This window comes from Erythrolamprus reginae, chromosome 10 (genome assembly GCF_031021105.1).
Source record: "Erythrolamprus reginae isolate rEryReg1 chromosome 10, rEryReg1.hap1, whole genome shotgun sequence".
Lineage (NCBI taxonomy): Eukaryota > Metazoa > Chordata > Lepidosauria > Squamata > Dipsadidae > Erythrolamprus > Erythrolamprus reginae.
In genome coordinates this window covers 3,959,333-3,970,887 of record NC_091959.1, presented here as the reverse complement: position 1 = coordinate 3,970,887, position 11,555 = coordinate 3,959,333, and the positions used below count along the sequence as shown (strand labels likewise).

Here is an 11,555-nt window from a genome sequence, read left to right as displayed (position 1 = left end):
CTGTATGTATGATTGGTTTTTATATAATGGGTTTTTTAACTGTTTTTAGTATTGGATTATTGTCATATACTGTTTTATTACTGTTGTTAGCTGCCTCGAGTCTGCAGAGAGAGGCGGCATACAAATCCAATAAATAAATAAATAAATAAATAAAAAGGTCAGCCAACGAATAAACATAGCAACTCAGTCACCCAATGAGAGCCAAACATATCCGATGAGCCGGGGTGGCACAGCTGGTAGAGTTCTGTACTGCAGGCCACTGAAGCTGACGGTAGATCTGTAGGTCAGCGGTCAAATCTCATCACCAGCTCAGGGTTGACTCAGCCTTCCATCTTTCCTAGGTGGGTCAAAGGAGGACCCGGATTGTGGGAGCAATATGCCGGCTGTGTTAAAAAGTGCTATTGCTAACATGTTGTAAGCCGCCCTGAGTCTAAGGAGAAGGGCAGAATAAAAAAATCGAATAAATAAATCAATATCCGAGTCTGTGCAGAGAATCGAAACTGGAGCTAGAAAGAGGGGATTGGCTTACTTCTTTCTTTCTTTGTCTATGGAGAGGGACCGCCTTCTGCTGCACGAATCCCAGCGACCAGTTAGGTCCCACAGAGTGCGTCTTCTCTGGGTCCCGTCAACCAAACAATGTCGCTTGGTGGGACCCAGGGGAAGAGCCTTCTCTGTGGCGGCCCCAGCCCTCTGGACCCAACTCCCCCCAGAGATTAGAATTGCCCCCACCCTCCTTGCCTTTCCTAAGCTGCTTGAAACCCATCTCTGCCATGAGATACACTTTCCCCCTAGGCCTTTAAAATTTTATGCATGGTATGTCTGTATGTATGATTGGTTTTTTATATAATGGGTTTTTAACTGTTTTTAGTATTGGATTATTGTTATATACTGTTTTATTACTGTTGTTAGCCGCCCCGAGTCTGCGGAGAGGGGCGGCATACAAATCCAATAAATAAATCAAATCAAATCAAATCAATAAATCAATAAATAAATCATAGGTGGTTATTGAAACGGATGTCCATGTGCCGCCTCTATGTTGGTTGAGGCAGGCAGGGTTCCCTTGGGTCCCATTTGTTGGGGGTCGAGGGAAAGGGAGGGTCTTGCCTTCTCTTTCTGCTCAAGATCCCCAAGGACAATTGGTGGGCCATTGTGGGACACAGAATGCTGGACTCAGTGGGCTTTGGCCTGATTCAGCTTGGCTCTTCTTAGGTTCTTATGTTTGCCATCACTGGGTTAGTCATTCCCTTCCAGCCGTCCCTCTAATGATGAGGAGGCATGGTCTCCATCAATTCCAACTGAGCAGCTCGGGAGAAATGATCCTTCTGGTAAAACAAGAGATTGATCCAGTCAGTGATTCAATTATGCGCCCGGAGATTCGATTTGACGAGCAACGGATGTCCTCTTGGACCGAGGAGGAGCACACCAACGCAGCAGGCAAATTCATGCTCTGACAGCCTAAATTAAGATGAGAGTTTGCCAGATGTCCATTTCCCTCCCTGCCCCCCCAGGCAGATAATTGAATTTAGCCCCATTTGATAATGGGGCCTCCAGAGGCTGGGCGTGAGTCATACTTGTCTTGAGAAGTTGTCTAAAGCTAGAGGGGAAGAACAGAAATCTCAGCATAGACTAGAGCTGGGGTGGTGAACCTATGGCACGCCTGCCACAGATGGCACGCGGAGCCATATCGGAGGGCACGCGACATTCGCCCTAGGTCAGCTCCAGCCTTTATGACCTATAAAGCCCTTCATGGGACCAGACCAGATTATCTCAGGGACTGCCTTCTGCTGCACAAATCCCAGCGACCAGTTAGGTCCCACAGAGTGGGCCTTCTCCGGGTCCCGTCATCAAAACAATGTCGCTTGGCAGGACCCAGGAGAAGAGCTTTCTCTGTGGTGGCCCCTGCCCTCTGGAACCAACTCCCCCCGGAGATTAGAATTGCCCCCACCCTCCTTGCCTTTCGTAAGCTTCTTAAAACCCACCTCTGCCGCCAGGCATGGGGGAACTGAGATACTCTTTCCCTCTAGGCCTTTACAATTCTATGCATGGTATGTCTGTACGTATGTTTGGTTTTATAATAAGGGTTTTTAACTGTTTTAATATTGGATTGTTATATGCTGTTTTTATTACTGTTGTTAGCCGCCCCGAGTCTACGGAGAGAGGCGGCATACAAATCCAATAAATAGATAGATAGATAGATAGATAGATAGATAGATAGATAGATAGATAGATAGATAAATGTGTGCGCTAGTCTGCTGATTTCTGACCCCCAGTGATGAAGCACCCCCAACTTCTTGAGGCAAGCCATTCCCTTGATTAATTCATCCCAATAGCCTTCCTTGAATTTGGAAGTGGATTTGTTCGCTTAATTCTTCCAACACCCCATCCCTTGGAAGTGAAAATGCATTTGTCCCCATTGATAAAAATACATAAATATTTGCCTAGAGAGCTAAAGAGAAGAGGGATTCTTCAAATAGAACATAACATAAGAAGAGCCATGCTGAATCAGGCCAAAGCCCATCTTTGGACCCGTTCAATTTTATCAATATCTTTTTGTAGGTGAGCTCTCCGGCATTGAACATGTGGTCTCATAAGAAGAGCCCTGCTGAATCGGGCCAAAGCCCATCGAGTCCAGCATTCTGTGTCACACAGTGGCCCCCCAATTGTCCATGGGGATCTTGAGCAGAAAGAGAAGGCAAAACCCTCCCTTTCCCCTGACCCCCAACCAACCAACCAACATAGAGGCGGCACATGGACATCAGTTTCAATAATCACCTATGATACCCTTGGCATCCATGAATCTGTCTCATCCTGCCTTGAAGCTCTCCAGGCTGACAGCTGCCACAACCTCTTCTGGAAGCGGATTCCATAAACCAAGGACCCTCTGCCTTTATTTGTCCCCACTTTCTTACCTATGAGCTTTAGGGAGGGGCCCCTCATCCTAATTCTATTTTGCAGATGTTGTGCAACTGTTTACTTCCTTTTCCAGAACAGCAGGATCCAAAATAACAGTTGCCAGAAAAACTTCAGCCTCTGTAGGTGAGCATCCTAGAGTTGGTTTCTATTTAATTTGATGGATCATAAACTCCTGCTCGTTCTCCGTTGTTTATTGGTCTTTCAGAATTTGCAGAAGGCGCATTACTCATTAGAAAATAAACTCGGAAAGGGGGCCGGCATTTGGGGGGAGATCTTCCGCATTAAAAGGCTCTCAACCTTTTAATTAGGGGTTTTATTCACTGTTCATTCAGCCCAAGAAAAAGTTATTAAATAAATAAATATATATGTGTGTATATATATAAAATACATATATATATGTTTTCCTAGATTTTCACAGGTACAGGTATGAAGGTCTTGGCATATTCGAGTTTCTTCCCATGTAAATTTCAGTTTAAGGGAGGAAGGGAAAGGGAGGAAGTTTTTTCTTCTTTTCTCACTGCATTCTTTTTTTAAAAAAATAAATTTTATTGAGTTATATACATATTAAAAAACACCAAAACGGAACGGTGTGTTGTTAATTTGTGAATACAATTGCTGCATCTTTGCAGCTTGTCTTGTTAAGAATTCAAGGATAATCGTATCAGCGAAATTATACACATATACATATATAAATTATACATATATACATATATTTATTTATTTATTTATTTATTTGATTTTTATGCCGCCCTTCTCCTTAGACTCAGGGCGGCTTACAACATGTTAGCGATAGCACTTTTTTAACAGAGCCAGGCTATTGCCCCCACAATACGGGTCCTCATTTTACCCACCTCGGAAGGATGGAAGGCTGAGTCAACCTTGAGCCGGTGATGAGATTTGAACCGCTGACCTACAGATCTACAAGTCAGCTTTAGTGGCCTGCAGTACAGCACTCCACCTGCTGCGCCACCCCGGCTCATATATATATATATATACTATATATATACTTATATAGAAATAACAATAATAATAACCAGGTAAAAAGAATTTGTCAACAGATAAATAAAGTGATATTTATCTATATTTGAATTGCTTTTGTATTTTCTTTCATTTTTTATTTTAACCTTATGTACATCTATTCTCACTGCATTCTTATGTTCTGCAATGCTTACATCATGGGAAGAAACCCAAATATGCCAAGACCTTTGTATGTATGCATGTATGTATGTATGTGTATGAATATGTACAGTGATCCCTCGTTTTTCGTGGGGGATGCGTTCCAAGACCACCCATGAAAAATGAATTTCCGTGAAGTAGAGGAAATAATTTTTTTTTATGTGTTTAACAAGTATTTGGACTTTTAAAACCCACCCTTTACATTCATTCCATAATGTTTCTCAGCTGGAACTACATCTCCATATATCAGCAAACTATGTTACACACACACACACACGTATGTGTCTCTGTGGGTATGTGTGTGTAACATAGTTTGCTGATAATGAAAAGGAATGTATTATATATATATATAATATATATATATATACATACCAGTGTTTCCCAACCTTGGCTACTTGAAGATATCTGGACTTCAACTCCCAGAATTCCCCATCCAGCGAACGCTGGCTGGGGAATTCTGGGAGTTGAAGTCCAGATATCTTCAAGTGGCCAAGGTTGGGAAACACTGATATATACATATATATATATGTATATATGTGTGACGGTTTGCTGATAATGAAAAGGAATATATTATATACATATTATATATATATATATACCAAGACCGTACATATAATATATAACATATATACCAAGACCGTCATATATATATATATGACGGTCTTGGTATATTCGGGTTTCTTCCCGTGTAGGATTTGGAAATTTCTGGCGACGTTTCGACGAGGTCTCACTCGTCATCTTCAGGCTGGTGTTTCTGTCCTTCTTCTCAGGCGAACACTGCGAGACCTGAGCTGCATTCCTTCTATAAATACTGGTGGCTGGGTGTGGTTTGATGGCTCAGCAATTGCCTGCTGTGTAGAAACTTCCTGGTGAGTCAGTGGGGTAACAATTGGGGTCGTTGATGTAGCTGAGGTATGCTGATTAGTTAATGGTTGTAGATTAGGCGTGATATCCTGAGTAGTTGGAACTTGCAGGCTGCTTGATTGCTTTACAATGTGTGTTCTGAGTCTGGTTTCTATGGCTGGGATATGTTTGAGGGCTGGTTTCCAGATGTCTGGTAAGCGAGAGGTATCATCCCGCTTGTTCATATTTTGGGGATGTTTTTCTATCTCGATTGCTTCCATGATTATTCTTTTGCTGTAGTGTTCTGTTTTGGAAATTAATTTGGTACTGTCAAAATCAATTTCATGTCCTGAAATTGATTTTGTTGGAAAAGGGAGGAGGTTTTTCTTTTTTCTTTTTTCACTTGTATTTATGAGAGTTGCAGTGTCGCAGAGTCACTGAGGAATCCAGATCCGCTTAACGACCTCATGGATCACTTAACAACTGCAGTGATTTGCTTAAAAACCGCGGCCAAAAAAGGTCGTAAAATGGGGCAAAACTCACCTAACGGCCGCTTTGTTTAGGAACAAATTTTTGGCTCGGTGGTGGACTTAAGCCCCACAAATATCTATACCTGCCGTTCAGTGTTTTTAAATGGCTCATCCGGAGAGCCTGTTAGAAAATGTAATATGTTTTTGTTCCTTTGCTGCCCTCTTGCGGTTGTCTATTGCATTAAAACTTCTGACCGGTTAAACTCCACAAGAAAAGCGATTTTTTTTCAAGAGGCAGCTGGACTTATTTATTTATTTATTTATTTTGTCCGATACATAATATACATTGAATAGAAGAATAGAAGAAAAGATATAAAAGTATAGGTGAACATATTTGAAAGGAAGAAAATATAAATGAGATAAGGAGAGACAATTGGACAGGGGATGGAAGGCACACTGGTGCACTTATGCATGCTCCTTACTGACCTCTAAGGCAGTGTTTTTCAACCAGTGTGCCATGGCACACTAATGTGCCACGAGACATGGTCAGGTGTGCCTTGAAGCTCAGAGAGAGAAAGAAAGAAAGAGAGAGAGAAAGAAAGAAAGAGAAAGAAAGAAAGAAAACAAGAGAGAGAGAGAGAGAAAGAAAGTAAGAGAGAGAGAAAGAGAACAAGAGAAAGAAAGCAAGAGAGAGAGCAAGAGAGAGAGCAAGAGAGAGCAAGCAAGAGAGAGAGAAAGAGAGGGAGGGAAGGAGAGAGAGAGAAAGACATAGAGGGAGGGAAGGAGGGAGAGAAAGAGAGCAAAAAAGAGAGGAAGGAAGGAAGGAAGAGAAAGAAAGAGGGATGGAGAGAGAGAAAGAAAGAGGAAGGAAGGGAGAGAGGGAGAAATTTTTTTCCAAACTTTTTTTAGGGCCCCCCCCGCCCCGCTCAATGTGCCCCAGGGTTTCGTAAATGTAAAAAATGTGCCGTGACTCAAAAAAGGTTGAAAATCACTGCTCTAAGGAACCTGGAGAGGTCAATTGTGGATAGTCTAAGGGAAAAAGGTTGGGGGTTAGGGGTTGACATTACTGAGTCAGGTAATGAGTTCCACGCTTCGACAACTCGGTTGCTGAAGTCATATTTTTTACAGTCAAGTTTGGAGCGGTTAATATTAAGTTTGAAAAAAACTTGTTTTGTTTTTCTTTGAAGACATTTCGCTTCTCATCCAAGAAGCTTCTCCAGCTCTTACTGGGTGGAAGGGAACGGAAGGATTTATATTCCTTTGCAGAATATAAATTTGCAAGCTCTGAGTGGATGGTATATAAATAATACAATACAAAACAAAGCAATGCAATGCAACATAACATAACATAACATAACATAACATAACATAACATAACATAATACATAGAAATAGAGAAGATTGACGGCAGAAAAAGACTTCATGGTCCATCTAGTCTGCCCTTATACTATTTCCTGTATTTTATCTTAGGGTGGATATATGTTTATCCCAGGCATGTTTAAACTCAGTTACTGTGGATTTACCAACCACGTCTGCTGGAAGTTTGTTCCAAGTATCTATTCCTCTTTCAGTCAAATAATATTTTCTCATGTTGCTTCTGATCTTTCCCCCAGCTAACCTCAGATTGTGCCCCCTTGTTCTTGTGTTCACTTTCCTATTAAAAACACTTCCCTTATTTAACCCTTTAACATATTCAACTCAATTCATGATTGAAACATGTCCCCACCTTTTCCTTCTGTCCTCCAGACTATACAGATTGAGTTCATTAAGTCTTTCCTGGTAAGTTTTATGCTTAAGACCTTCCACCATTTTTGTAGCCCGTCTTAGGACCTGTTCAATTTTATCAATATCTTTTTGTAGGCGAGGTCTCCAGAACTGAACACAATATTCCAAATAATACAATACAATACAATACAATACTTACTTGCTTGCTTGCTTGCTTGCTTGCTTACTTACTTACTTACTTACTTACTTACTTACTTACTTACTTACTTACTTAACTTACTTACTTACTTACTTACTTACTTACTTACTTACTTACTTACTTACTTACTTACTTATTTGATTTGTATGTCACCCCTCTCCGCAGACCTGGGGCTGCTAACAACAGTAAAAAGACAATATGAACAAATCTAATATTAAAAGTATTGTAAAAAAAATACAATACAACACAATACTGTATTTTTGTAGTATAATAAATTGTGCCATTTATGTTTCAGATTTATACACCTACTTCCCTCACATCTATGACTGGGTGGTTTACAAATAGTGGAAAGAGTTTAAAACAACCAACAATGCAACCGGTTTTAAAAAAGAATATAAAAGCACATTAAAACGTCATCCTGCATCATTTAAAAATTGTGAAATTCACAGCTGAGATAATCACATCTACTAATAAGACTCAGTACATATATTTTTCTCCCCTGCTTTTCTTTTTCTTTTAAAATATAACCATTCCTATGTTCTAAAGCTTTGAAGACCTTTAAAAATAAATGGAGGTGGGGAAGCAGAAATGTAATTAAGAGGAATATACGGTAAGTGAACGTAATAAAATAGCTATCACAGCCAGGAACCACAACTCAGCCCCAAAACAACAAACGGCAGACATCAGTCGCAACCTAAATACTGAAGCCTCCTAAAGGAAAGATTTCGGTAATCATAAAAAGTGATTTTCCTTCACACCTCAACTTTAGCAACTACCATCAAAACAATTCAGGACAGGAAATTCCACAATCAAGGGCTCTTATTGCTTTTTAGGACCGGAAGTGCTAAGGGTAGGCTGGAAGCAAAAATATTTTGGGCAATTCCCCCCCCCCCCAAGGTTTTAAACACATTTAATGCAGGTGGGATGATGGGGAAACACATCTAAATTTATTTGTTAAAAACCCAGGAGTCAATCATTCTAGCTCAGGAATTCTGGGAGTTGAAGTCCACGTCATAGAAGAGCCAACTTTGCCTATCCCTGCCCTATACCATTTTTTATTTTATTTTATTTATTTATTTATTTTGTCCAATACACAATACATAGAAACATAGAAGACTGATGGCAGAAAAAGACCTCATGGTCCATCTAGTCTGCCCTTATACTATTTCCTGTATTTTATCTTAGGATGGATCTATGTTTATCCCAGGCATGTTTAAATTCAGTTACTGTGGATTTATCTACCATGTCTGCTGGAAGTTTGTTCCAAGCATCTACGACTCTTTCAGACAAATAATATTTTCTCACGTTGCTTTTGATCTTTCCCCCAACTAACTTCAGACTGTGTCCCCTTGTTCTTGTGTTCACTTTCCTATTAAAAACACTTCCCTCTTGGACCTTATTTAACCCTTTAACATATTTAAATGTTTCGATCATGTCCCCCCTTTTCCTTCTGTCCTCCAGACTATACAGATTGAGTTCATTAAGTCTTAGAAGAGAATAGACATGAGGTAATATATATAAAGGAAAATATAAAATAGAGAAGATATATTGAAGGAAGAAAATGTATATGATATATGAGATAAAGGAAAGACAATTGGACAAGGGACGAAAGGCACACCAGTGCACTTATGTACGCCCCTTCCTGACGTCTTAGGAACCTGGAGAGGTCAATTGTGGATAATCTAAGGGAGAAATGTTGGGGGTTAGGGGTTGACACTATTGAATCTGGTAATGAGTTCCACGCTTCGACAACTCGATTGTTAAAGTCATATTTTTTACAGTCAAGTTTGTAGCGGTTAATATTAAGTTTGAATCTGTTGCATGCTCTTGTGTTGCTGCGGTTGAAGCTGAAGTAGTCATGATCTTGTGGGCAATACATTCAATTTCTTCTTTAAAATTTCCAGTGATGGAGCACCCAACGCTTCTGGTGTCCAGCTGTTCCACTGGTTAATTGTCCTCCTCGTTGGGAAGTTTCTCCTTAATTACAGGTTGCTCCTTCTCCTGTTCAAGTGGTGCTCCAGATATTTTGCAATGGCTGTTATTCCGCTTCACCCCACAATCCACCAAATCTTTAGCCTGGATGTGGCATTTATGTCCTTCCCAAAGACCCAGGATAGGCAGATGTATGTAGTTAGATCACATTAAAGGTATTATAGGAAGTCAGCCTTTCTTGATTGACTGATGGGGATTGCAAAACACAGCTTGTCTCTGGACTTGTCTCTTTGCAATAAATAGCTTTAATGCCACCAAAGGACATTTGCAACATATACGTTTAATAAATTATAATGCTTCTTCGTCATCCTTTGATGGTGTCAAAGGCATCATCTCAGTTGTAACTTATTATTATGGGTTGGCACGCAGTCACAAATGTTCAGGCAGCAGTTGGCAATTTTACCCACCTATGAATTATTATTAGGCACGAATGACTTTATTTATTTATTTATTTATTTATTTATTTATTTACTTACTTACTTACTTACTTACTTATTGGATTTGTATGCCGCCCCTCTCCGTGGACTCGGGGCGGCTAACAATAGTGACAAAAACAGCATATAATAATAATCCAATACTAAAACAGTTAAAAACCCTTATTATAAAACCAATCATACATACAAACATACCATGCATAAATTGTAGAAGCCTAGGGGGAAAGATTATCTTACTTCCCCCATGCCTGACGGCAGAGGTGGGGTTTGAGGAGCTTACGAAAGGCAAGGAGGGTGGGGGCTATTCTAATCTCTGGGGGGAGTTGGTTCCAGAGGGCTGGGGCCGCCACAGAGAAGGCTCTTCCCCTGGGTCCCGCAAACCGACATTGTTTAGTTGACGGGACCCGGAGAAGACCCACTCTGTGGGAGCTAACTGGTCGCTGGGATTCGTGCAGCAGAAGGCGGTCCCGGAGATAATCTGGCCCGGTGCCATGAAGGGCTTTATAGGTCATAACCAACACTTTGAATTGTGACTGGAAACTGATCGGCAACCAATGCAGACTGCGGAGTGTTGGTGTGACATGGACATACTTAGGGAAGCCCATGATTGCTCTCGCAGTTGCATTCTGCACGATCTGAAGTTTCTTGCTACCGGTATATACTGCAAAGCAAATAAAGATAACTAGCATTCATTTGAAGCAACCCGTCTGCTTTGAAAAATTTTCAAATTTTGGCTCATGGAATGGAAGATAAAATGCTCCCCACCCACTTCGTTTTCACACCGCTGCAGATTTGGATGGAGCTACACAACCGGAGTTGCGTTACAAAGGAAAATGATCTGCTTCCATGGGACTGATCTGGAAACAGGAAGCTTTTTGTTGTTGTTGTTGTTGTTGTTAATTAACAGAATACCCTATGAGACTAGACTTTCAATCCTGGGCCTAGAAAGCCTAGAACTAAGACGCCTTAAACAAGATCTAAGTATTGCCCACAAGATCATATGCTGCAACGTCCCGCCTGTCGGTGACTACTTCAGCTTCAACCACAACAACACAAGAGCACACAACAGATTTAAACTTAATATTAACCGCTCCAAACTTGACTGTAAAAAATATGACTTCAGTAACCGAGTTGTCGAAGCGTGGAACTCATTACCGGACTCCATAGTGTCATCCCCAAACCCCCAACATTTCCCCCTTAGATTATCCACGGTTGACCTCTCCAGATTCCTAAGAGGTCAGTAAGGGGTGAGTACAAGTGCACTAGAGTGCCTTCCGTCCCCTGTCCTATTGCTCTCCTATATCTCCTATACCTTTCTTCTATTCCTATCTCTCTTCCTCTATTCGCTTCTAATGAATGGCAGTGCAAGGGTGTTGTGATATTCACTGGCCCACATACACACACGTTCAGAAGTAGCAGTCTGAATTGAGTGCCAGTAGTACATAATTGTAAACATGTAGTAAAATAAATAAATATATATATATATATAAAAATATATATATATATATATAATGATTTGACACAAAAATATGTAACCCTTCCCTGGTGCAGAGCTGAAGTGATTGGATACTGTAGCCTAGAGGTTAATTATCTGCCTTACAAGGCAAAGGTTGCAGGTTCAAGTCCCAGTGAGGATATGGCTAGCTGATGAGGCCAAAAATAAGGCCGAAATATCTATCCTAGTCTCCCTTAATTTTCAAATTCAGCAAAAAACAACAACATGTGACATATATATATATATATATATATAATATGCTATAATATATGTTATTATATATTATATAATTATAATTTATATTATAA

At 40.4% G+C, this 11,555-nt stretch overlaps 1 protein-coding gene across 1 annotated transcript in view; it reads right to left on the bottom strand.

Moving 5' to 3' along the window:
• The window catches only part of CHRNB4 (cholinergic receptor nicotinic beta 4 subunit), a 20,184-nt gene extending 12,043 nt beyond the window's left edge, over positions 1-8,141 (bottom strand). Inside the window, exons 1-2 of the mRNA XM_070762613.1 lie at positions 8,085-8,141; positions 7,460-7,502 (exon numbers count right to left, since the gene is read on the bottom strand). The gene's annotated coding sequence lies outside the window, so the exon portion shown is untranslated. The remainder of the gene's footprint in view (positions 1-7,459; positions 7,503-8,084) is intronic.
• Positions 8,142-11,555: the final 3,414 nt, after the last annotated feature.